This window comes from Leucoraja erinacea, chromosome 26 (genome assembly GCF_028641065.1).
Source record: "Leucoraja erinacea ecotype New England chromosome 26, Leri_hhj_1, whole genome shotgun sequence".
NCBI lineage: Eukaryota > Metazoa > Chordata > Chondrichthyes > Rajiformes > Rajidae > Leucoraja > Leucoraja erinaceus.
The window spans coordinates 26695625-26720952 of NC_073402.1; the positions used below are offsets into that span (position 1 = coordinate 26695625).

General features: G+C 46.1%; 1 protein-coding gene across 2 annotated transcripts in view; it reads left to right on the top strand.

The window, feature by feature from the left end:
* pkib (protein kinase (cAMP-dependent, catalytic) inhibitor beta) overlaps positions 1-25328 on the top strand; it is an 83723-nt gene that overhangs the window by 13329 nt on the left and 45066 nt on the right. For both annotated transcript variants that reach the window (XM_055656498.1, XM_055656499.1), the window contains exon 2: positions 23519-23621. The gene's annotated coding sequence lies outside the window, so the exon portion shown is untranslated. The remainder of the gene's footprint in view (positions 1-23518; positions 23622-25328) is intronic.

Consider the following 25328-nt stretch of genomic DNA (forward strand, 5'->3'; position numbering starts at 1 on the left):
GTTGCAAGTGTATTTTTTAAGACAAATGTCACCATAAGTTGGAGCGTGGTCTTGCAGGGAACCTCCTGATAACGGTGAGATTGTATTCTTGTAACGGTAATTAACCTCCCCAATCTGGAAAGGGAGGAATTTAATCCACGGCGTGTTATTTCAGTCCAGAGCGGGACAGTAGCGCAATGGTAGATTTGCTGCCTTCCAGCGCCAGGGACCCAGGTTCGATCCTGACTCCGGGTGCTGTCTGTACGGTGTTTGTACGTTCTCCCTGTGACTTGCGAGGTTTTCTGCGGTTTCCTCCCACACTCCAACGACGTACAGGTTTTTCTAGATTAATTGGTTTGGTATGTGTAAATTGTCCCTAGTGTGTTTAGGATAGTGACAATATGCAGGGATTGCTGGTTGGTGCGGACTTGGTGGGCCAAATGGGCTCTTTCCGCGCTGTATCTCTGAACTAAATTCAACTACCTTAAAGTCTGTTTTTTCTTCTATCTATCCTGTGATATTATTTCTCGGGACGATTCTTCCTCGCATTTTAAGAACTGCACCAATGCAATCCCATTTCAATCCCATCAAAAGGGTCTCGCTTAGATGGGGCATCTTGGTCAACATGGCCATGTTGGGCCGAAGGACCTGTTTCTGTACTGTATGACTCTGTGCCCAAGGTTTATGGTGTTATTGGAGATGTGAGGAACTGCAGATGCTGGTTTACCAAATAAGGCACCGATGCGCTGGAGTGGGTCAGGCAGCATCTCCAGAGACCATGCCAAGGTGATGTTTCTGGTCGAGGTGTTGGTGGAGAAAGCTGGAAGAATGGAGGTGCAAGACAAATCTTGGCGAGCGATAGGTGGATACAAGCAAGAGGGGATTCTGATAGGCAGATGGGTGAACAAAGAAGAGAAGAAAAGACAACAGGTGTGAGACAAGAGGAGAAGTGGTGTGAATAGTGAAGCTAGAGGAGGGGATCGAGGTTGAAGGGGAGAAATGGTTTATTGTTGTACTACTGGAGGACCACCTTTGATAAAGAAGCTTCCTTGGAAACTTACTTTCCCATTAACTGAGGTGGACATTTTTCCGTTACGCGCTGGTATAGAAACATAGAAAATAGATGTAGGAGTAGACCATTTGGCCTTTCGAACCAGCATGACCAATATGATCACGACTGATCATCCAAAATCAGTACCCGTTCTTGCTTTTTCCCCCATCCCTTGATTCCATTAGCCCTAATAGCTATATCTAACACTCTCTTGAAAACACCCAGTGAATTGGCCTCCACTGCCTTCTGTGGCAGGGAGTTCCACTGATTCACAACTCTGGGTGAAAAATGTTTTCCTCACTTTTATAGTCCACATCGAGTTTGAACAGAGCATTCTTGCAGTGGTATAAAATTAGTTTAGAGATACAGCGTGGAAACAGGCCCTTCGGCCCACCGAGTCTGCACTGACCAGCAATCCCTGCACACTAATACTGTCTGACACGCACTAAAGTCTATTTACACTCAAACCAAGACAATTAACCTCCAAACTTGTATGTTCTTGGGGTGTGGGAGGAAACTGAAGATCTCATTTCCTTCACCATTTCCAGAGTGCAAATGTTTGTGACATAATATTTCTGATATGACTTTATTTCTAATGCACTTCATAAACTATATTAATTTTTGTAGGGTATGTCCTGAAATTACAAAAGAGACCAATGTCTTTCATGAGACCAAACTAAACGATTCTTGTTTTTACAGGAATATATCTAGACGTTTTTTGTTAAAGTAGATAACGGCTTGCAAGAACTTTTGAAAGCAGGTAATATTGATAATCTGTGCATTGGTTCTCTTGCAGCTGAGCTGGAGAGGGGTGGCTCAGCGGCTGAGCTGTTGCTTCACAGTGCTGGAGGCCCGGGTATGAAACTGCCCTCGGGTGCTGTCTGTGTGGAGTTTGCACGTTCCGGCTGCGGCCACGTGGGTTTCTTCCCACATCCCAAGGTCGTGTGGGTTTGTACCCACGCCCTCTGTAACATTGCCCCTCGTGTGCAGAGAGTGGATGAGAAAGTGGGATAACATAGAACTGGTGAAGACTCGATGGGCTAAAGAACATGCATCTACGCTGTATATCTAAACAAATGGCAAAATCTAAAAAAAACACATAGTTGCAAGTTACCATTCCTCATGCAAATAAAATAATATATCACATAAAGAATAGCAGCATTAACTCACCATAATAAACTGCATATCAGTTTTCAAAGTAAATATAGATAAATTCCAACAGTGACAATAATTACTAGAACCAATAATGTGATCGTATTGGCATTATGTCATAGTTAAGTATAGCTGTGAGCATTAGAAATCACATTGATTCCACAATTGGCTGTGACATTATTAACACCCTCTTCAGTTCAAGGACAATTAAAGTTAGACAGTGAACGCCAGCAGCATCCGTATCCTTGGAACACATATTTGGTTCCAAACCCACTCATTGCTTATCATTGGAAGCAGGACTGAACAGAAGAAGAAATAAAGTTCTGGAGTAACTCGGCAGGTCGGGCAGTATCTCTGGAGAACTTGGATAGGTTAATTGTTCCCGATGTTAGGGAAGTCCAGGACAAGGGGTCACAGCTTAAGGATAAGGGGGAAATCCTTTAAAACCGAGATGAGAAGAACTTTTTTCACACAGAGAGTGGTGAATCTCTGGAACTCTCTGCCACAGAGGGTAGTTGAGGCCAGTTCATTGGCTATATTTAAGTTTGATGTGGCCCTTGTGGCCAAGGGGATCAGGGAGTATGGAGAGAAGGCAGGTACGGGATACTGAGTTGGATGATCAGCCATGATCATATTGAATGGCGGTGCAGGCTCGAAGAGCCGAATGGCCTACTCCTGCACCTAATTTCTATGTTTCTATGTTAAGTTGTGGGCCGGGATGCTTCTTCAGACTGGACATAGTATGGGTGAGTAAGGACACAGCACAGAAGGGACAAGAAAGTTCATAAGCCATAGGAGCAGAAGTAGGCCATTCAGCCCATCGGGTCGGATCTGGGAAGGATATGTTTGGCTGGGGACAAGTCTTAGTTTGGATATGTAACACAGAAACGGGCATTTTGGCCCAGAGTCCGTGCCAAACTGCAGTCCCCGTACACTCGCATTATCCTACACACAAGGGACAACTTGCACTCTTTACCAAAGCCAATTAATCTACAAACCTGTACATCTTTGGAGTGCGGGAGGAAACCGGAGCACCCGGGGAAAACCCACGCGGTCACAGGTAGAACGTACAAACTCGGTACTGACAGCACCTGTAGTCAGGGTTGAACCCTGGGTCTCTGGCGCAGTAAGGCAGCGATTCTACCATTGCGCCACCGGGCCGCCACCGAGTCACGGTTGACAGAGACCAATTGGAAAACAAAACTTACCTTTCTTTTACGGTTGGATACCAGACCCTGGAAAAACCTGCATGGTATCGTTAAATATTTGTAATATGTTTGCTCTAAGGATGTGGATATTCCTGGCAATATCTGCTCTCTCCACTATCTGCCTGACTCCCTGAGATACTCCATACTTTGTTTTTGGTCAACACTTATTGTCCATCTTTGATTGGCTTAGAATTGAGAATGAGTTGAGAGATAACCACAGAGACGCATCTGGAGTTGCGTTCATCATCGTTGAAAACATTAGCGTCGCAGTGGCGCTGGTTTCCGGCGGGAACGGTGACGGACGCACCACACATCTCTGTCCTCCAGTTCCTGCGGACCTCCGCCGCTGGAAGTCTAGGATTTTGGTGTGTGTGTGCTTTATCATCATTCCTTACAATGCTAAGTACGACAGTGATCGCAACTTCTACTGAAGTGTGGATGGCCGTTGGCTCGCTAGGAGCTCATCCGCCCTTTGACTGGTCTTGTTTTTGGTCCTGCTGGGGGTCCACAGCCCCCTCCTCACCTGGCAAACCAGGTGGGGGAGACAGTTTAGTCGCCGACTATCCGACCATGGAGCAGGTAGCACGGGATTACATGTTACCCGTGGCGGGGGAACTCTCCCCGACCTGACCTAATAATTTAAAGATCTTAGATTTTCTGTCTTAAAGAATTTTTTTTTTTCTGTAGCTATTCAGTAGTTTCAAGGCCACCATTACTCATCACATTTTATTTTTCACAACATTGCATCGATTTTAAAATTCCAGCTGCCGAGGTGGGATTTGAACTCATTTTTCAGGATCAGTGGGCCAGGGTTTCTGGATGTTTGTCCAGTAACTACAGCACCAAACCCATGGGGATAAGTTGCATCTAATTGCTCTGTAAAAGCAGCACTAGATCACTTGGGGTTTGGTTCTCTTTCGTTCAGATATACAGTGTGGAAACAGCACCTTTGGCCCACAGGTCCACGCCAATCAACAACCATCCGTACACCTATCCTACACTCTAGGGGACTTTTTTTTTTTTTTTTTATTTAAAAAAAAAATAATTTATTAGAAGCAAGTGTACAAAAATATAATCGACGGCTTATGACATAATACAGTTATTGGACAGCTTCAATTTTGACTTTTAGCCATAATTAGAAGAAAAGAAAGGAGAAAAAGCAAGCGACAGGAAAAAGTGGAGTGTGCAAGGATAGAACCCCAAGACTACCAAAGGGGTGTAGCCAAAGTGTGAGGAAATAAAAGAAATAAAGGAATAGAGAAATAAAAAGACAAAAAAGAAAAATAGAGAAAAGTGATGATATACCTGCCTCGCATCCCTCCCCACCCATCACCCCACCCGTAGTTAGATCTAACTCCAAACTTGTGTTGTACCATACTATCCTTGTAATAAATCAATGAATGGTGTACACGTCTTCGAAAAATGATCTGTTTTTCCTGATAAGACAAGTCTAATATTTTCATGCCAATTAACCTACAAGCCTACACATCTTTGGAATGTGGGAGAGGGGAGGGGGGGGGGGGGGGGGGGGGGGAACTGGAGCACCGAGAGGGAGAACGTACAAACTCGGTACAGACAGCGCCTGGAGTCAGGATCGAACCTGGGCTCCAGAGCTGTGAAGCAGCAACTCAACCGCTGTGCCACTGTGTCAGATGGTTGTTCCTTTTTTATTTTTCAAAGCCTACTGCATCCCTAACCAATTTTAGGGTGTTTTTGGAGGTTAATATACGTTATACATGTAGAATTTTTGGGGCAAGATATTTCAATGTTCAGATGTTTTGAAAATTCTCTTAAATGGAGAAAAAGTCTGAGTAATGTTTGAATTCTGTCTTGAAACCTGGAACTCACAATCATTTTTTTTTTTTTTTTTTTATTTTTTAGCCTTTGGTTGTATTTGTACATTGTGGGCAGCTTGACCATAATCCTGCATAGTCTTTCCGCTGACTGGATAGCACACAACAGAAAAGGCTTTCACTGCATTTAAGAAGGAACTGCAGATGCTGGAAAATCGAAGGTAGGCAAAAGTGCTGGAGAAACACAGCGGGTGCAGCAGCATCTATGGAGCGAAGGAAATAGGCAACGTTTCGGGACGAAACGTTGCCTATTTCCTTCGCTCCATAGATGCTGCTGCACCCGCTGAGTTTCTCCAGCACTTTAGCCTACCTTTGGCTTTCACTGCACCTTGGTATACGTGACACCAAACAAAACAAAGCTAAACCTTCAGGGACTGAGATTCCCTTTGATTGTTGGTTGGTCCCTGTAACATTCATTCATTCAACAATTGAACTCAAACCAAGTTAATAGCTAAGTACCCAATTGCCAGCAGCATAACCAAGGACAAGTCACACCCTGGCCACTCCCTCCTCTCCCCTCTCCCATCGGGCAAAAAGTATAGAAGTGTGAAAACGCAAGCCTCCATATTCAGGAACGGTTTCTTCTCAGCTGTTATCGGGCAACTGAATCATCCCACCACAACCTATAAGAGTAGTCCTGAAGTACTATCTACCTCATTGGTATCTTTGATCAGACTTTACTGGCTTTAGCTTGCACTAAACATTATTCCCATATCATGTATCTATACATTGTAAACGGCTCGACTGTAATCACGTATTGTCTTTCCGCTGACTGGTTAGCACGCAACAAAAGTTTTTCACTGAACCTTGGTACATGTGCAATAAACTGAGTTGTGTTTGGCATGTCATCGAATAATCTGACAAACCACTGCAGATGTTCTGGTAACAGCTGGGAAGAAACTGTCCCTGAATCTGGTATGCGTTTTCGCACTTCTATAACTCTTGCCAGAGGGGAGAAGAGGGAGTGGCTAGGGTGTGACTCGACCGTGATTATGCTGCTGGCCTTGTCGGGGCAGCGTGGAGTAAATGGAGTAGGCATTTGTAGTAAATGCCTACTATGTTCTGTGTGCTGAAGCAAAGCAAGAATTTCATTGTCCTATACAGGGACACATGACAATCAACTCACTTGAACTTGAGTATAAATTGAGTCAATGGAAGGGAGGTTTGGTTTGTGTGATGGTCTGGGCTGCGTCCACAATTGGCTGCAATTTCTTGCTGTCTTGGGTGGAGCTGTTCCCAAACCAGCAGTGATGCATCCCGATAAAATAGAAAATAGACAATGGGTGCAGGAGTAGGCCATTCGGCCCTTCGAGCCAGCACCGCCCTTCAATGTGATCATGGCTGATCATCCACGATCAGTACCCCGTTCCTGCCTTCTCCCCATATCCCCTGACTCCGCTTTCTTTAAGAGCCCTATCGAGCTCTCTCTATCCAGCCTCCACCGCTCTCTGAGGCAGAGAATTCCACACACACACAACTCTCTGTGAGAAAAAGTGTTTCCTCGTCTCCGTTCTAAATGGCTTGCCCCTTATTCTTAAAAAATGCTTTCCATGGTGCATCTGCAGAAGGATGCAGGTTGGTGCCTAACTGTCTCTGTGTGGACTACAGTCTTACACCTATGATTGTACCTAATGTGTAATAGAATTGTATGCAACAACTGTATGTTTTCACTGTACCTGGGTCCACATGACCAAGCACCATTGATACCTCAGCAACAGAACATTGTGGTCCACCTCCATCATGAGCTGGGACTTGTTTTCTAATTGTTTTGTGCTAATGCCTGATATTTCCAGTTTTTGTTTTTTTTTGCTATCTGGTAAAACCTATCTATAATTTATATAGGATATATAATTTATGTAGTCGAGTCCATGTGCCTGCGTTTCTGCTGCAGGCAAGATTTTTTATTTTTTTTGCACCTGTACTTTCATACTTGTGCGTCAGGCTATAAACCAGACTTGACTTGACATCAATTTCCACATGATCAATGCCACAAGGGATTTGATTTATTTTACAATGCCGTCTATCAAACGTTACAGTGCTATCATGAATTATAGCATGTGCTTGGAATGAATGAAGGCCAGCTCGTGAGTGAGCAGCCACATAGTCTATTTAGTGGCCACTTTTAAGTGTGGTGAAACATTCACAGTGTGGCATGTCTGCCGGCATCACTCGATCTCGCAGGGTGACGTGCACGGCCATATTTTATCTCTTTGTCCCACACCAGTTTGTCGATGGAAGCCGGTGAATCCAAGCAGTACCATGGCTCGACGTTAAGCTATTCAACAACAAGGCATTCAGTAACTTGGAAGGTACACAAAATTGCTGGGGAAACTCAGCGGGTGCAGCAGCATCTATGGAGCGAAGGAAATAGGCGACGTTTCGGGCCGAAACCCAAGGGTTTCGGCCCGAAACGTCGCCTATTTCCTTCGCTCCATAGATGCTGCTGCACCCGCTGAGTTTCTCCAGCAATTTTGTGTACCTTCGATCTTCCAGCATCTGCAGTTCCTTCTTGAACATTCAGTAACTTGGACTTTCCCTGCTGTTATCAGGCAACGGTTATTGTCTGAGGAAGGGTTTCGGCCCGAAACGTCACCTATTTCCTTCGCTCCATAGATGCTGCTGCACCCGCTGAGTTTCTCCAGCAATTTTGTGTACCTTCGATCTTCCAGCATCTGCAGTTCCTTCTTGAACATTCAGTTACTTGGACTTTCCCTGCTGTTATCAGGCAACGGTTATTGTCTGAGGAAGGGTTTCAGCCCGAAACGTCTTATTCCAGCAGTGGAGAAACTAATGGAAACATTTTAGAAGTGAAAACTTTTTTTTTGTAGGCCAAAAGCCTTGTGTAGTAGCATCTGCCTTGGGGTAGTCAAACCCTCAGATTGGCTGCCCCAGTCACGTGGGCGCGGGGAGCGTTATTCGCGCGCTTTTGCCGACGTCATTCATTCTAGCATCACACCCGTGGATGCAACATCGTTTAGTTGGTGGTCTCATCGACTTGCGTTTGTTCACTGTTTTACCGTTAATAATAAAACCCGTTGAATTAACCCACAGCCTCGACTCGCCAAACCTGTATAATTGATGTCTGTTTCCCTGCCCCCCTCCTAAGTAGCATTAAGGAAATTTAATACCAGTCATAAAGGAAAGGATGGAATTAGGTCTTTACTTAGCACCAACTAAGTGCCCACATTAAGATGAGAAGATTTGCTTTATTTAGCATCAACCTCAGCAATAAAACCACGCCCCACATAAATTGCTAGCAGTGTTTAAATAATCGCATGGTTATTATAGCAACCATTGTCATTGCAATCTGCTTTATAACCTGCGAGGCACTCGGAAGCATGTTAATTATTTTTAAATTTGTGCTTTTTCCATTTAACTTTGTTAATTGTTGCACATACTGTGGGAATAGGGGAACGTTTTTTGATGAAATTTCAATTTCATCCGCCTTGTATAAGCACCCAAGGTTCTTGGCCCAGGTACAGGGGGAAGACAGGAGAATGGGGTTGAGAGGGAGATACAGATGAGGATGTCCTAGCTCTGGAGAGGGTCCAGAGGAGGTTTACGAGAAAGATCCCAGGAATGAGTGGGATAACGTACGATGATCATTTGACGGCACTGGTCCTCTCTGTGGATTGTCACCTTGTCGTGGTGGAGAAGCTTGTGTGGTCCTGAGAGCGATACATTCTGAAGCTAGGCTCCTGGTAGGGCCACCCATGGTGGTAAGGTTGAGGGGGAGGTCTCTGACAAGAGCAATCCAACCAAGACCTCAACGGTGGAACAGGCGGAAGACGATGGCTGACCTTGGTGGAGCGTCACAACGGCTGGGAAGGCGGATGAAGGCTGCAGCAGAAAAGGGTCTCCGGTCGTCTTGGACACCATGCCACCGGATCCTGACCCAGATCTGTCAAGGTGGCTGTCTGTGCACCAGTCTCCCCACGTTCAACAAAGTCACGCACTGGCATCTTCCAACGCTGGAGATACCCATGGTCAGCCATGACCAAGGGGGGCCCCAAGAAGAAGAAACTGGGCCTCCACTCTGTTTGGATGGATGACGGGGTGGGGGACCTCATTGAAACTTACTGAATAGTGAAAGGGTTGAATCAGGTGGATGTGTAGAGGATGTTTCCACAAGTGGGAGAGTCTAGGATCAACGGTCATAGTGTGGCGCCATCTGGTGGTTGAGCCACTTATAGATCGAACCCTCGTCAGTGGAGCTGGGACGGTCACGTGACAGGGTTTGGCGGGAGTTGGGGGTGAAGAACGTCCTACAGCAACAGCAGGGTCTTTGCATAAGCTCTCGCTTACCAGACGTGTGTTTAAAAGCTGCATTTGCTAATAAAGATTGTTTTATTCAACGCGTGGATTGCTACTGTAGCCAAATAATTAAAGGACATTCCTTTAGGAAGCAGATGAGGAATTTGTTTTGTCAGGCAGTGATGAATCTGTGGAACTCATTGCCACAGGAGGCTATGGAGGCCGTCAATGGATATTTTTAAGGCGGAGATTGATAGATTCTTGATTAATATGGGTGTCGGGGGTTATGGGGAGAAGGCACGAGAATGGGGTTGAGAGGGAAAGTTAGATCAGCCATGATTTAATGGCGGAAGCGACTGGATGGGCCGAATGGCCTAATTCTGCTCCTAACACTTGTAAACTAAGATCAGCCATGATGGAACGGTGGAGGAGATTTAATGGGTCCAATCCTGCTCCTACATCGTATATGAATGTAGTAATTGTCGCGCAAGAAAATACAATCCAGTCCGCAAAGCCTGCACCATAGTCGTATTACACGAGACATTGCCATTACACATCTTCCACCCCAGCATCCAAGAAGCAGGGTGGGAGATTGCAACCTTCACGTGGTCCACCCTGTTTCGACGAATGCAATCAACCTGCCGTGCACAATCAAATAAGATCAAATAGAACAAGTTGTCCTACAACTTTAGACTGGGAGACAGGGAGTCTGTGGCTTGTATTTGTGTGAGTGCATCAAATTGGCTACCTGTTCTATTGATCTGGTAGCATTTAGAAAATCACGGAAAAAAATTAAGAATAGCTGAACTTTCCTATCGATAGACTAAGTAATATCAGGAGTTTATTCCTTGGAATGCAGAAGGCTGATCTTGTAGAAGTATATAAAGTGTACAAAGTGAAGGTAGACAAAAATGCTGGAGAAACCCAGCGGGTGAGGCGGCATCTATGGAACGAAGGAATAGGTGATGTTTCGGGACGAAACATCTCCGTTTTATCCCAATTTACTCTGAATCCATGGACACCTCCGAGATATGGATCCATGTGCTCTGAGGGGCCCTTCCTCAGATGTGAAACCCAAGGGTGACAATTGACCCTGAGAAAAGGTAGGAGAGGAAGCATGCATTCACTCTCCCTCACTAGGGTAGCATGGTGGGGTAGCTGTGGAGCTATAGCCTTACAGCTCCAGGGGCCCGGGATTGATCCTGACTACGGGTGCTTGTCCATACGTTCTCCTGGCGAGGATTTTATCCGAGATATTTGTTTACCTCCCACACTCCAAGGACATCCAGGTTTGTCGGTTAATTGGCCTGGAGTTGATTTAAACTGTCCCTAGTGTGTGTGTAGGATAGTGTTAGTGTGTGGGGAGCGCTGGGCAGTGCGGACTCGGTGGGCCTGTTTCCGGGCTGTATTCTCTCATTTCACGCTGTCATCTTATTCCTGCTAATAGGCAGCACAGTGACGCAGCGATATGTAAAGGAGGACAGTGAGACAACATGAGGCAAGTTATGTTGCCATGCTAATAAATACCTTCCATTACAAGTTATTTTAAATGCCATTAAGTATTGTGAAGCTGAAGTCGTCGTGTGTCTATGTGGGATTGCAATTTCTTCCTAGTGTAATTTCCAACCCACTCAAAAACCAGGGAAACTTAAGCTTCAATTGGCTAATGATAGGATTTGTCCCATACTGTGCTAATAATAAAGGATCAAATTTTCTTAAGGGTGACCTAATTGGTGAGTTTAGAATAGTTTGAAAAAAATGACGTGTTGAAGATCTCCTTCGACTGTGTAGAAGACCTTGATCACAATGAATGGCGGTGCTGGCTCGAAGGGCTGAATGGCCTCCTCCTGCACCTATTTTCTATGTTTCTATTAAGAGAGAGTTAGATGGAGCTCTAGGGGCTAGTGGAGTCGAGGGATATGCGGAGAAGGCAGGCACGGGTTATTGATAGGGGACGATCAGCCATGATCACAATGAATGGCGGTGGTGGCTCCTGCACCTATTTTCTATGTTTCTATTTTTCTTACCCCCTTCGACTATGTTGAAGACCAGCTATGACTAGCTACGACATGGGGCAAGTTATGTTGCCATGCTAATAAATACCTTCCATTACAAGTTATTTTAAATGCCAAAAAGCTGGACTAACTCAGTGGGACAGGCAGCATCTCTGGAGAGAAGGAATGGGTGACGTTTCTGGTCAAGACCCTTCTTCAGATGTATTAGTCTGGGAAAGAACTGATGAGTCCTACTAATCCAACTCTTCAGATTCTTACAGCGTAGAAACTGACTCCAGCCCAGCCTGCCCACACCGGCCAACATGTCGCATCTACACTCGTCCCACCTGCCTGCATCTGGCCCATATCCATCTAAACCGATCCGATCCATGTACCTGTCTATCTGCTTCTTAAACAGTCTTGGAGCATGGAACAAGTACAGTACAGCGATTCTCCATTTAAAAAAAAATCATGCATTTATCACCCAGGCAGTTAAGTATTGGCTTAATGAATCGTTGTTATTAATAGTTTGCAGTGATTTACTAATAGGGTGGCAGGGTGGCGCTGCGGTAGAGTTGCTGCCTTACAGCGACAGAGACCCGGGTTCAATCCTGACCACGGGTGTTTGTCTGTATGGAGTTTGTACGTTCTCCCCGTGTCCTGCATGGGCTTCCTCCGGTTTCCTCCCACACTCCAAAGACGTGCAGGTTTGTCAGTTAATTGGCGTTGTATAATTGTAACTTTGTACACGTGCGGGGGGATCGCAGGTCGGCACGGACTCAGTGGGCCGAAGGGCCTGTTTCCATGCTGTATCTCTAAACTAGACTTGCTGGGGTTTTTTTTTTTCTCTGACTCGATGGCTTGTACCTTAAACCATGAAGACTATCTTATTGATTTAGCAGTGGGAGCAGGCTAGTTGAGTGTTTTTATTGTCAAATGTCATAAAAAAAATTTAAGTGAAGCTTGTGTTGTTAGTGACATAGAAGTGGCACTTAAATGAAAGTAGAATGGTGGTTTCCAAGTGAACCCTTTCAGACTTGTCCTGTGTATATGAATTGCTGGGGGTTACACACCTAACCTGCATTAGAGTAGTGCCATAGAAAATCTCCTCCAACTGCAGACTTGCCCCATATTTATATTACGGGACTGTTGAATTTTACTTTATATTATTTTCTGGGTTTTTTTTTGCCCTGTAAATTTTTACAAAGAAAATGATATCAGTTGCTTCAATAAAGGGAAAGGTGATGTTCAGGTTTGGATAAGTAGGAGCAGAATTAGACCATTTGGCCCATCAAGTCCACTCCTGCATTCAATTGTGGCTGATCTGTATCTCCCCCGAACCCCTGACACCCTTTACTAATCATGATAACATTTGGAATGCATTTTCTTGAATAACAATGGGATTTTATATTTATTTTTGACAGAGTAGGCCATTTGTGTTCTCACAATCTGCTTCTGGTGCATCTTAGTCCAAAGGACCACCATATATTGAAGGGCTACAGTTGCTCCTCATCCCTACCCATTCACACACTCCAACACCAATGCACAATGCAATGGTTGGTTCTTGATTATCATGTGTACCGATGTACAGTGAAACCCTTTTGTTGCCCACAGTCCAAGTATCGGCAGACCTAAGCACCATCCCCGATATGTACAAGGTCCATTGAAATAGTCCACTGAGACAGTATGCAAGAGTCGCCGGGTTTGGCGCCATTCGGGTCCGTGCGTGGGTCTCCAGGAGCGGGGCCCGATCCAGGCGAGCCCCAGGCTGTTGCAGGGCCTCCAGCCGTCGCCTCTCTCCATCTCTCCAGTAGTCACCTCTCAGCGAGCTGTTGTCCCTCTCCTCGTGCAGCCACAATCAGCCCTTGTGGCCTCTGTCCCGCTGCTGACTTTGAGGGCGCGGAAGTTAAGGCCCACGATACGCTCTCTTACCGGCCCATCCTCTCGTGTCCGCTGTTGCCGGCTCCCTCCATCTTTCTCTCCGGTCCTCGTGAGACGAGCCGGGGCTGGGCCATCTCCAGTGTTCACAGCGGTCAGCAAGACTACCTAGTTGAGCTGAAGTTGGTCAGAGGCTGGTGGATCTGTGGAATTCATTGCACAGGTGACAGTGGAGGACAAGTCAATGGATATATTTAAGGTGGAAATTGACAGATTCTTGATTAGTACGGGTGTCGGGGGTTATGGGGCGAAGGCAGGAGAATGGGTTTGAGAGGCCAAGATTGAATGGCGGAGTAGACTTAATGGGCTGAATGGCCTAATTCTGCTCCTAGAATTTATGAACTTCCACTCTGTCTGTATGGTTCTATAACTGTTTATGGCTGCCCTTATCTTTAGTTTAGATGTTTTAGTTTAGAGATACAGGAAACCTTCGGCCCACCGGGTCCGTGCTAACCTGTGATCCCCACACATTAACACTATCCTATACCCACTAGGGACAATTTTTACATTTACAAAGCCAATTAATCTACAAACCTGGACGTCTTTGGAGGGGGTGCAGCGTAGGTTTACAAGGTTAATTCCCGGGATGGCGGGACTGTCATGTGCTGAGAGAATGGAGCAGCTGGGCTTGTACACTCTGGAGTTTAGAAGGATGAGAGGCGATCTCATTGAAACATATACGATTGTTAAGGGTTTGGACATGCTAGAGGCAGGAAACATGTTCCCGATGTTGGGGAAGTCCAGAACCAGGAGCCACAGTTTAAGATTAAGGTGTAAGCTATTTAGAACGGAGATGAAGAAACATTTTTTCTCACAGAGAGTGGTGAGTCTGTGGAATTCTCTGCCTCAGAGGGCGGTGGAAGCCGGTTCTCTGGATGCTTTCAAGAGAGAGCTAGATATGGCGGCGCGGCTCTGGCCAGCAGCGGCCTCTGCAGTCTGTCCGCGTTTTTATTATTTTCTGTCTGTGTTTTAATGTAGTTTTTGTTATTTTTTTTGTTGGGTGTGTGTGTGGGGGGGTGGGGGTGGGGTGGGAGGGGGGGGGAAAACTTTTTAAATCTCTCCCTGCACTGGAGACCGGACCTTTTTTCTCGTCGGGTTTCCGTTGTCGTTGGGGCCGCAACGAGGAGCGGCCTCCAACAGGAAGAAGCCGGGGACTCTGGTGCTACTCACCGTCGCCGTCGCGGGGCTGGCCGAGTCCGGAGCGGTTGGAGCGGTGGAGGAGCGCTGCTGCTGCTGCTGCCGCTGCTGCTGCTGATGCGGAGGCTGCGGGTCTGCGGACAGCAGCGCCAGGAGCCCGCGGATCCCTGGAGAGAGACCGCTTTTCGGGGCTCCTGCAACGGCGAATTCTCCCGCCCGTGTTGCGGGGCTGAAGAGCTCCTGGAGCGGGGCCTCACTACACCGCCCCGCGCGGCTGGAATGGCCGCGGGACTTTGCGAGCGCACACCGGGGGCTCCAACACCAAGACCCGGTGTGCGACCTCGCACCACCCGGCGTGGCTTCAATGGCCGCGGGACAATCGCCATCGCCAGCCGGGGGCTTTGACTTTGACTCTGACATCGGGGGGGGGAGAGTGCAGTGGAGAGATAAGTTTTTTTTTGGCCTTCCATCACAGCTATGTGATGGATATTTATGTAAAATGTAATTATGTTGTGTCTGGGGTCTATTTGTGTGTAATGTATGGCTGCAGAAACGGCATTTCGTTTGGACCTCTAGGGGTCCAAATGACAATTAAATTGACTCTTGACTCTTAAAAAATAGCGGAGTCGGGGGATATAGGGAGAAGGCAGGAACGGAGTGCTGATTGGCGATGATCAGCCATGATCACATTGAATGGTGGTGCTGGCTCGAAGGGCCGAATGGCCTACTCCTGCACCTATTGTCTATAAACCTGTATGTCTTTGGAGTTTGGGAGAAAACCGAAGATCTCGAAGAAAACCTACGCAGGTCACGGGGAGAATGTACAAACTCTGTACAGACAGCACCCGTAGTCGGGATGGAACCCGGGTCCCTGGCACTGCAGTCGCTGTAAGGCAGCAACTCTACCGCTGCGCCACTGCGACCGGCCCTCTCATAATCTCTCGTAATCTATAAATTGTTTATTATTTAATGCCTTCACATTAACAGTGCCACTCTTTGATTGAGCCCTTTGTACCCATCCAAGTGCACCATGTACACCTCCCACACATTCATAACACTGCTGTCATTTTCTGTGAATAAACTGTTTTCACCATAATGCAATCTAGATCGGTTTCAGTGTAGAAGAAAAAGTACCTGGCATAACCCCAACAACAATATCAATTCAGTAAATGATCCTGGACTTGAGATATCAGGCAGGAGGATAAAGTCATTGTAATGTTAGAAGATGGAATTGTTTACATTGATCGTGTTAGTAATGCAGGCAGGAGTACAATCTGGTCATAACCGCTAATAACTGCAGAAGCTGGTTTACACCAAAGAGAGACACAAAATGCTGGAGTAAAGGGCCTGTGCCACGAGCATGCGGCAAACGTGACCTAACGTGGTCGCTTGAGCCGTACGGCCTAACGTGGGCCGGTCCCACTTTGATCGCTGGAGCCGTATGGAGTTGTGCGGAGTTGGTCCCGACATCGTGTGGGGCTCCAGCTTTCTTCTTCTTCCCCCCCCCCCACACACAATCAGCCTGAAGATGGGTCAGCCCAAAACATCTCCAATCCACATTCCCCACAGATAGTTTAGAGATACTGTGTGGAAACAGGCCCTTCGGCCCACGATTCCACGCCAACCAACGGTCACGCATTCACACCAGGTCTACACCAGTTTACACAAGACTGTCAACCTACAAACCCGCACGCCTTTGAGATGTGGGAGGAAACGGAGCACCCAGAGAAAACCCACGCAGGCACAGGGAGAACGTGCAAAGATGGCGCCCAAGGTCCGGACCGGATGCTGCCTGACTTACTGAGTTACTCCAGCACTTTGTTGTGATTTTTGTGTATTAACCACGCCTACAGTTCATTGTTTCTGCTTTATTGAGTGTCTTGGTTTTGGCCTTGGACTATGTAGTCTTTAACGTTTGTCTGAGTGTGTCTGTGTGTGTCTGGCTGGAGCCCTGTCTGTGCGGCTGGAGCCCTGTCTGTGCGGCTGGAGCCCTGTCTGTGCGTCTGGAGCCCCTGTCTGTGCGTCTGGAGCCGTGTCTGGAGCTGGAACCCTGTCTGTTTGTCTGGAGCCGTGTCTGGAGCTGTGTCTGTGCGTGTCTGGAGCCATTTCTGTGCATCTGGAGCCGTGTTTGGAGCCGCGTATGTGTGTCTAGAGCCATGTCTGCAGCCATGTCTGTGCGTCTGTAGCCAAGTCTGGAGCCCTGTCTGTGCGTCTGGAGCCCCGTCTGTGCGTCTGGAGCCCCGTCTGTGAGTCTGGACCCCCGTCTGTGAGTCTGGACCCCCGTCTGTCTGGACCCCCGTCTGTGCGCCTGGAGCCCCCGTCTGTGAGTCTGGAGCCCCGTCTGTGCGTCTGGACCCCCGTCTGTGTCTGGAACTGTGCCCGCACTGTCCTTGATCATCTGATTTATTTTTGGTGTATTTTCTTTCTAATGTGCCCTGATCTGAACACTGCTCTTCTGTGCCAAAAATAACATCCTGGCCGGACCCTGTTTATTTTTAAAGGGAAGTTAAAGATTTAAATGTGATTTTAGGGGATCCAGTTCCATCCGTTGGGAATTTATAATTGTGGTAAAACAAGCTAATCTACTAACCTTCCCATTAGATCAGGGAGCGACTGATGAGAGGCAGGAACATGCTCCGATGTACAAGTTTGACCCTTTTAAATCTGCCAACGTATACTGGCAGGGAGAGTCTGAGGCAGAGTTCAGTTGGTTTGTGTCAGTGTCACGTGTACCGTGGTACAGTGAAAAGCTTTTGTTGCGTGCTATCCAGTCAGCAGAAAGACAATACATGATTACAATCGAGCTATTTACAGTGTATAGATACACGATAAAACAATAACATTTAGTACTAGGTAAAGCCAGCAGAGTCCGATCAAAGATGGTCCGAGGGTCACCAATGAGGTAGATAGTAGTTCAGGACTGCTCTCTGGTTGTGGTAGGATGGTTCAGCTGCCTGATAACAACTGGGAAGAAACTGTCCTTGAATCTGGTGGTGTGCGATTTCACACTTCTGTACCTTTTGCCTGAGGGGAGAAGAGGGATTGGTCAGGGTGCGACTCGTCCTTGATTATGCTGCTGGTCTTGCCGAGGTAGCGTGATGTAGCATGACCTGTCATCCCACCACAACCAGAGAGCAGTGCTGAACTATTATCTACCTGTTGGGTGACCCTCGGACTAACCTTATCATGTGCACTGTAAATGGCTCAATTGTGATCATGTGTTGTCATAGCACGCAACAAAAAGCTTTTCACTGTACCTCGGTACACGTGACAATAAACTAAACTGTGACTGATATCTGTGCCTCTCTATGTCCCTTCAGTTCCCTTGAGTGCCATTGTAATTGTAGATAGATACACAATGCTAGTGTTTTGCTCAAGGTCTGAAGAAAGGCTCTGGGGCAGTCACGGTGGCGCAGTGGTAGAGTTGCTGCCTTACAGCGAATGCAGCGCCGGAGACCCGGGTTCGATCCCGACTACGGGCGCTGCCTGTACGGAGTTTGTCCGTTCTCCCCGTGACCTGCGTGGCTTTTCTCCGAGATCTTCGGTTTCTTCCCACACTCCAAAGACGTACGGGTTTGTAGGTTAATTGGCTTGGTAAATGTAAAAATTGTCCCCAGTGGGTGAGGGATGGTGTTAATGTGCAGGGATCGCTGGTCGGCATGGACCCGGTGGGCCGAAGGGCCTGTTTCCACGCTGTATCTCTATCTAGTGATCTATTATGTTCTATTACTCTGTGTTCCAGGTGCCTGATAATATTATCGTGGTGCTCATGGTGGGAAGGACTGTGAGGTGTAAATTCGTTATTATCCTGTGTTCTCCTCCCAATTGGTTCCTTTTTTCCCTCCTGTTAAATTCTTCTTTAAATGCAGGAAATGTTCAATAACGCAGATGCTTATTTTTAATCTCGAACCTCTGGCCAAATTAAATATTTATAGTGTCGGAAGGAGCTGCAGATGCCGGCTTGCACTGAAGATGTACACAAAATGCTGGAGTAAATCGCCATGTCAGGCAGCATCGCTGGAGAGAAGGACAAGGTGACATTTATTCAGACTGTAGGGGGTGACGCTTCGGGCCGAGACCCTTCCTCACACTCGCAGCTGATGTTTCGGGTCGAGACCCTTCTTCATCCAGCCTGAACCAGTCAGCCAAGATCACCTATTCCTTTTCTCCAGACACGTTGTCTGACCCGCTGAGTTACTCCAGCCTTTTGTGTCTGTCTAAATATTCATAGCGTTTCCACTTTGCTCTATCATATTAATTATGAACAGCTGACAGCATGGTGTGAGCCACATATGATAATGATAGCGGCAATCAGAGGCGGTTGAAGGGTGTACAATGATATTGAGTCTTCAACACCGATTAAATGCATGTTCTGAAGTTCATGGTGATCCTTGAGATTATTTGAGCGCAACATCATCAGCTTTAGAAAATGTCCCGCAGCTTATCTCCTGATACCGGATGGTCAGTATCTTAAATGCCAATAATAGATTTCAAAGGCAAATTACAGGAGCCTTTAATACCGCCTGGATTCCTGGTATTTTGTTTCAGCAGCTTACTAGCCTTTGAGAATTTGATATCAGTTTTTGCGTTTCCAATTTTCTTTATCCTAAGCATTTCTTTCGTCCCTCAAGTCAAGTCAAGTGAGTTTATTGTCATGTGTCCCTGATAGGACAATTACATGTTTGCTTTGCTTCAGCGCACAGAACAGTAGGCATTGACTATGTCCCTATCTCTCTGTTCACAATATACAGGTTTCTGTCACCAATGGTCGAAAATTTAATTAGTTTAGCAATACAGGCCCTTCGGCCGACAGTCCAAGCCAACCAGCGATCTCCTCAGCTAAACTAAAAAACCGTTGCACAATAAGATGGTTAGCGATTGTATGCAATGTTCATTTCACTCTTTGAGCAAAATACAAGATGTCATTTTCTTGTAAAATATAAGAATTTTATATAAGAAGTGATATATAAGAAGTGATGAAGTAACTGTCCGAGTCACAGACAGCATCTTCGGAAGGGATTGATGGCAGACATTTTGGATTGCGATCCTTCTTTCATATAGAGTGATACAGAGTGGAAACGGGCCCTTCAGCCCTACTTGCCCACACCAGCCAACGTGTCCCATCTACACTATTCCCACCTGCCTACACTTGGTCCACATCCTTCCAAACCTGTCCTATCCATGTACATCTAACTGTTTCTTAAACATTGGGATAGTCCCTACCTCAACTACCTCCTCAGGCAGCTTGTTCCATACGCCCACCTCTCTTAGTATGAAAAGGTTACACCTCTGATTTCTATTACATTTTTTCCTTCACCTTAAACCTATGTCCTCTGGTCCTCGATTCACATACTTTGGGCAAGAGACTTGTGCATCTACCCGATCTATTCACCTCATGATTTTATGCACTTCTGTAAGATCATCCCCTCATCCTCCTGTGCTCCAAGGAATAGAGTCCCAGCCAACTCAACCTCTCCCTATAGCACAGACCTGGCAACATCCTCGTAAATCTTCTCTGTACCCTTTCCATCTTCTGCCTTGATTGCATATTGCACATGACAATAAACTCACTTGAACTTGAACTTGACTGACGCCTCCTATTGCTTTGAGCTGGAAACACTCAGCTGGTCAGACAGCATGAGCAGGGAGTAAGGCTGAGGTTTCACGACAAAGGCCAGTTATTCGAACTGCAGTGATGTAGGAGACTGAAGGCAGGGCAGGTTGTTTAGTTTCGAGTTACGGTGTGGAAACAAGCCCTACGGCCCACCAAGACCCAACCGACCAGTGATCCCACAGGGACAATTTTACATGTATATCCAGCCAATTAACCCACAAAAACCCGTACGTCTTTGGAGTGTGGGAGGGAATCGAAGGTAACGGGGAAAACCCACGCAAGTCACGGGGAGAACGTACAAACACCATACAGACAAGCACCCGTAGTCGGGATCGAACCCGGGTCTCCGGCGCTGTAAGGCAGCAAATCTACCGCTGTGCCACCGTGCCGCCCTTTGATGGTTGATGATGGAGAGTTGTAGTGAGAGGCAGCTGCAAGATCAGGGTCACTCTTGTGGATCGGCAGGCCGTGTTCTGCCAAGAGCTGACCCAATCTACATTTTATTTCTGCAATGCAGAGGAGGCCACTTTGTGAATGGGAAGTAATTTGCTGCTTCTTTGCTGCCAATTTCCATCCTGCTGTACTTCCTCTTTAACTTCTCACTCTACATTTCAGGGGATGACTTGGCAACCTTCCATTTATACCCACATGTTCTCACACCTGCTGTGACTACACCTCCTACTCTGCTTCCTGCAACAATTCCATTTCACTCTCTCAGTTTCTCCATCCCTGTGGTATCTGCAGTAATTACATGTCTTTCTGTACCTGCACAGTGATCCATACCCTCTCATTCCCTGCGTAACCATAAGGCTGTCTCAAAGCCTCTTGCATGCCACTGTCGTGGCATTTTAAGAAGTCTTCCTATTTCCTACAGAGGGCCTCGGAGGGCGGTGGAGGCCCTTTCTCTGGATACTTTCAAGAGAGAGCTAGAAAGGGCTCTTAAAGATAGCGGAGTCAGGGGATATGGGGAGAAGGCAGGAATGGGGCACTGATTGGGGATGAGCAGCCATGATCACATTGAATGGCAGTGCTGGCTCGAAGGGCCGAATGGCCTACTCCTGCACCTATTGTCTATTGTCTACACCAAGGCTTCTCCGCTACCACTGTTGACACTGTCTCTGTTTTCTGCATGACTGCACTTTCCCTCTTTCCTGTCAGCCAGTAAAAGGGCAGGGTTGGCTTCTACTTCCAGACCAGTTCAATGAATTTTAGAGACACAGCCTGGAAACGGACCATCCACCCGTTCACTCTAGCGGCCCCACCAAGTCCACACTGGGACCCACATCGAGAACGTCACCTCCACACAGACAGCACCCAAGGACAGGTTTGATCCCGGGTCTCACTCTAGCTCCATGAATTCGTAGTCTGGAAGTAGAAGACTTGTTCTTGCAAAGCAGTGCAATTCTTACTTGCACAGGTTTCAGAAACAACCCCAGCCCCAATCCAACCTCCATTTTCAGGATTCCAGAGGGACTATCCTGACAGAACTCATTGTTTCTCCTCTTCCAACTCCATCAAACGTGTTGCTGCAACACCCTTCCATGCAATACTTGCCCTTTTCTCTCTTCCTATCTCACCATCCCCGAGCTGGAATAGATTTTTGCAGACTTCTCTGTATTTACTGAACTGCATCTGATGCTCACAGTTTGGTCTCTTCTCCATGGGAGAAACCGGATGCGTATTGGGTGACTGCGACATACAACTCCTCCGTTCAGTCCGCAAGGATTATAATTGAACTTCCACTCTGACTTTCTTTCTACAAGGAGACAGATAGTCAGGAGTTAAGCGTGTTTTATTTTTCATATGTACTGAAAGGATGACTTTGCCATTCTTACTTGCAGCAGCGTAACCGGTTTGTGAACAAAATGTTTTCTCATGCTGTCTGTTTGTTTCCGAACTTGTTATGCGGGTGCAAGTAAGGATTCCATTCTTGCGTTTCAGTACATATGACAATAAAATGCTCTTGACTCTTGACTGTTTCCTGGTAGCTTGTTTCAACAATGCCCAAGGTAAGTGCAAGGAACAGCACTTCTTTCAATTTAGCACCTTGTTATGTTCGGATCTTTATGTTGAATTTTCTGTAAAAATTTCTCTCCACAAACTGATTTGGTTGTACTCTTCCGTTTAAATCTTTTTCTTTACTGTCTCTATAACTTATTTAATAAGTAATTGTTATTTTGACAATTTTTTATTTACCGCATCGGACATTTTGCCATATTCTCCTCACTCTTTTCCTCTCTCTGCAACTTAACATACGTTTTCTCACCTTTCCCAGTTCTGATCAAGGGTCTTCGATGTGAACCGCGTGCCTCAGACGCTCACTGGCCTGCACTCTGCTTGAAATGAAATGAATTGTTAGCCTGCAGAGAGCTTCCAGCATTTTCTCTTTTAGTTGTGGAATTCCAACTGGTTATTTTTCTCCAAACATGAGTGCATTGCTTGCTTCTACAGTAAAATCCTTTCCAGTCGGAGCTTAAAAACAATGTATTTTTTGGTAAATCACACAATGACTCAGCTGGCCCAAGGAGAGAGATGTTTCATCAGTAAGGACACTTTAAAATCCTGAAGGTTGGGATTTGCAAATTTTGCATTACCAATAAGCGATAACGTGATATTTTTTCATGTATATTTTTCCTAGAATTTTTGTAATGTTTACAAGAGCAAATATAATGGCCATGTCTCTTGATACTAAATCTCCATTGCATCATTCCAGCATCCATTGGTTTCTGTCCATTCAATTTTTGTGCATATTTCCTCAATGTTTAGTTTGGTTTAGCGATACAGCACGGAAACAAGTAGATATGTGTGTGTGTGTGTGTGTGTGTGTGTGCATCTATATATAGACGCACACACAAACGCACACGCACAGTTTGCGCCGACCAGCGATTTCCCTGCACACTTGCACAATCCTACACACGAGGTACAATTTACAATTTCACCGAGCTAATTAACCTACAAACCTGTACATCCTTGGAGTGTGGGAGGAAACCGGAGAACCCAGAGAAAACCCACGTGGTCACAGGGAGAACGAACAAACTCTGTACAGACAGCACCCATGGTCAGGATCGAACCCGGGTCTCTGGCGCTGTGAGGCAGCAACTTTACCGCTGCACGTATGTGTGTGTGTCTATATGTTTATTTGGCGATGCTGGTATGATTGTAGCGAACAGGATGCACGTACTGGTTATGAATCAAGTATAGGTTGAGAGTTAGTGTTTAATAAACATCACTCGGCAAGAGGCAGGAAGAAAGAGAGATTATTCTTAATAGATGTCAAATATTTGTATCACCTCTGTGCCTCATTAACAACCTTTATATTCAACTTTGCTCTTTCACAGCTTGGCAGCAATCCGTACAAAGAAGGAAAGCATCTAATCTGACAACGCCACATTTCGGGAAACTCTTTGGGTAGTCTGAAATATTAAATGACTCTTTGAGGAGGTAAGTGTTTTTATTTATCCCTCAAAATCGCTTTCGTACATTGCATCACTGAATCATCCGTGCACCTGAAGATTATTATCACGTAATAAGAAAAGAGACAAAATATGTGTTTTATTTTATTGCAACAAGGCAAGCATATTGGTGACCTTTGAAACAGTGGTCGCCACAAAATGCCGGAGTAACTCAGCGGGACAGGCAACATCTCTGGAGAGGAATGGGTGATGTTTCAGGTTGAGACAGAACAGGTGTGTAGGATAGTGTAAGTGTGTGTAGGCTGGGCACTTTGGAAGACATTTTCTATAGGTTAGCACCTCTGAATGCCAAAGTCTAGCAGGCACAGCTTTATAGATGACGGGAGCAAAATATAAAGATGTTTGGGGGGGCGTTCTGTTTTAGACTGGTCTCGACCCGAAACGTCATCCATTCCTTCTCTCCAGCGATGTTGCCTGCCCCGCTGAGTTACTCCGGCATTTTGTGTCTGTCTTTGGTTTGAACCAGCATCTGCAGTTCCTTCCTGCACAATTTGAAAGACTGGTGCGTGTTTGATTACGAGAATGGTCTTGAGCAGAATGGACAGGCACGAATCTCGGTTGCCTCCAGAGCTCGTTTTGAATTGATGTCGGCAGTAACTCAAAAGAAAGACCAAAAAAAATCCTTTCACACCTGCAATATTCAAAAGTTGCTTAATACTTCAAACCTAGTCTTCGGATGAGAATGGTCCATGTGTTCTCAATTCTACACGGCATGTCTGGTCTTTTGACTGATGCGTACGATGTGGATTGGTGTTCTATATCTGTTCTGGCTTCCTAAGCTGCTGTTGGTTAGGAAGGGAAAAATTATAGCATTGCGTTGCATTTTAAGTTCTGTAGGGATATCTGTGTCATTCATAGAATAGTCATTCGGGCCAAAATGTCCGTGCCATAGAATGATGAAGGAGGACCTCATTGAAACTTATCGAATAGTGAAAGGCTTGGATAGAGTGGATGTGGAGAGGATGTTTCCACTAGTGGGCGAGTATAGGACCAGAGGTCTTAGCCTTAGAATTAAAGAACTTTACTTTAAGAAGGAAATGAGGAACAATTTCATTAGTCAGAGGGTGGTGAATCGGTGGAATTCTTTGCCACAGAAGGCTGCAGAGGCTGTCAATGGATATTATTAAGGTGGAGATAGATAGATAGATTCTCAATTAATACGGGTATCGGGGGTTATGGGGAGAAGGCAGGAGAATGGGGTTAGGAGGGAGAGATAGATCAGCCGTGATTGAATGGCGGAGTAGACTTGAAGGGCCGAATGGCCTAATTGTGCTCATTTCACTTAAGACATAACATGATGCCCATATTCCTCAAATCCTTCCCATTCAAGTGTCTGTTCAAATGAAGTTTAAATGTTGAGACAAGGAATTGCAGATGTTGGTTCACAAAAAAAAATGACAGTGTGCTGGAGTAACTTAGCAGGTCAGACAGCATCGCTGGAGATTATGGATGTGATATTTCAGGTCGTGACCTTTCTTCTGACCCGAGACCCTGAATCGGACTTCACCTACTTCATAATGGATAAGTGGCTTACACTTATGGATAAGAATATGGATAAGTGGCTTACACTTCTTCAAGCCCTGTCCCACGGTACGAGTTCATTCCAAGAGCTCTCCCGAGTTAAAAAAAAAAATCAAACTCGTGGTAAGCACAGAGAATGAACATAGCGAGTACG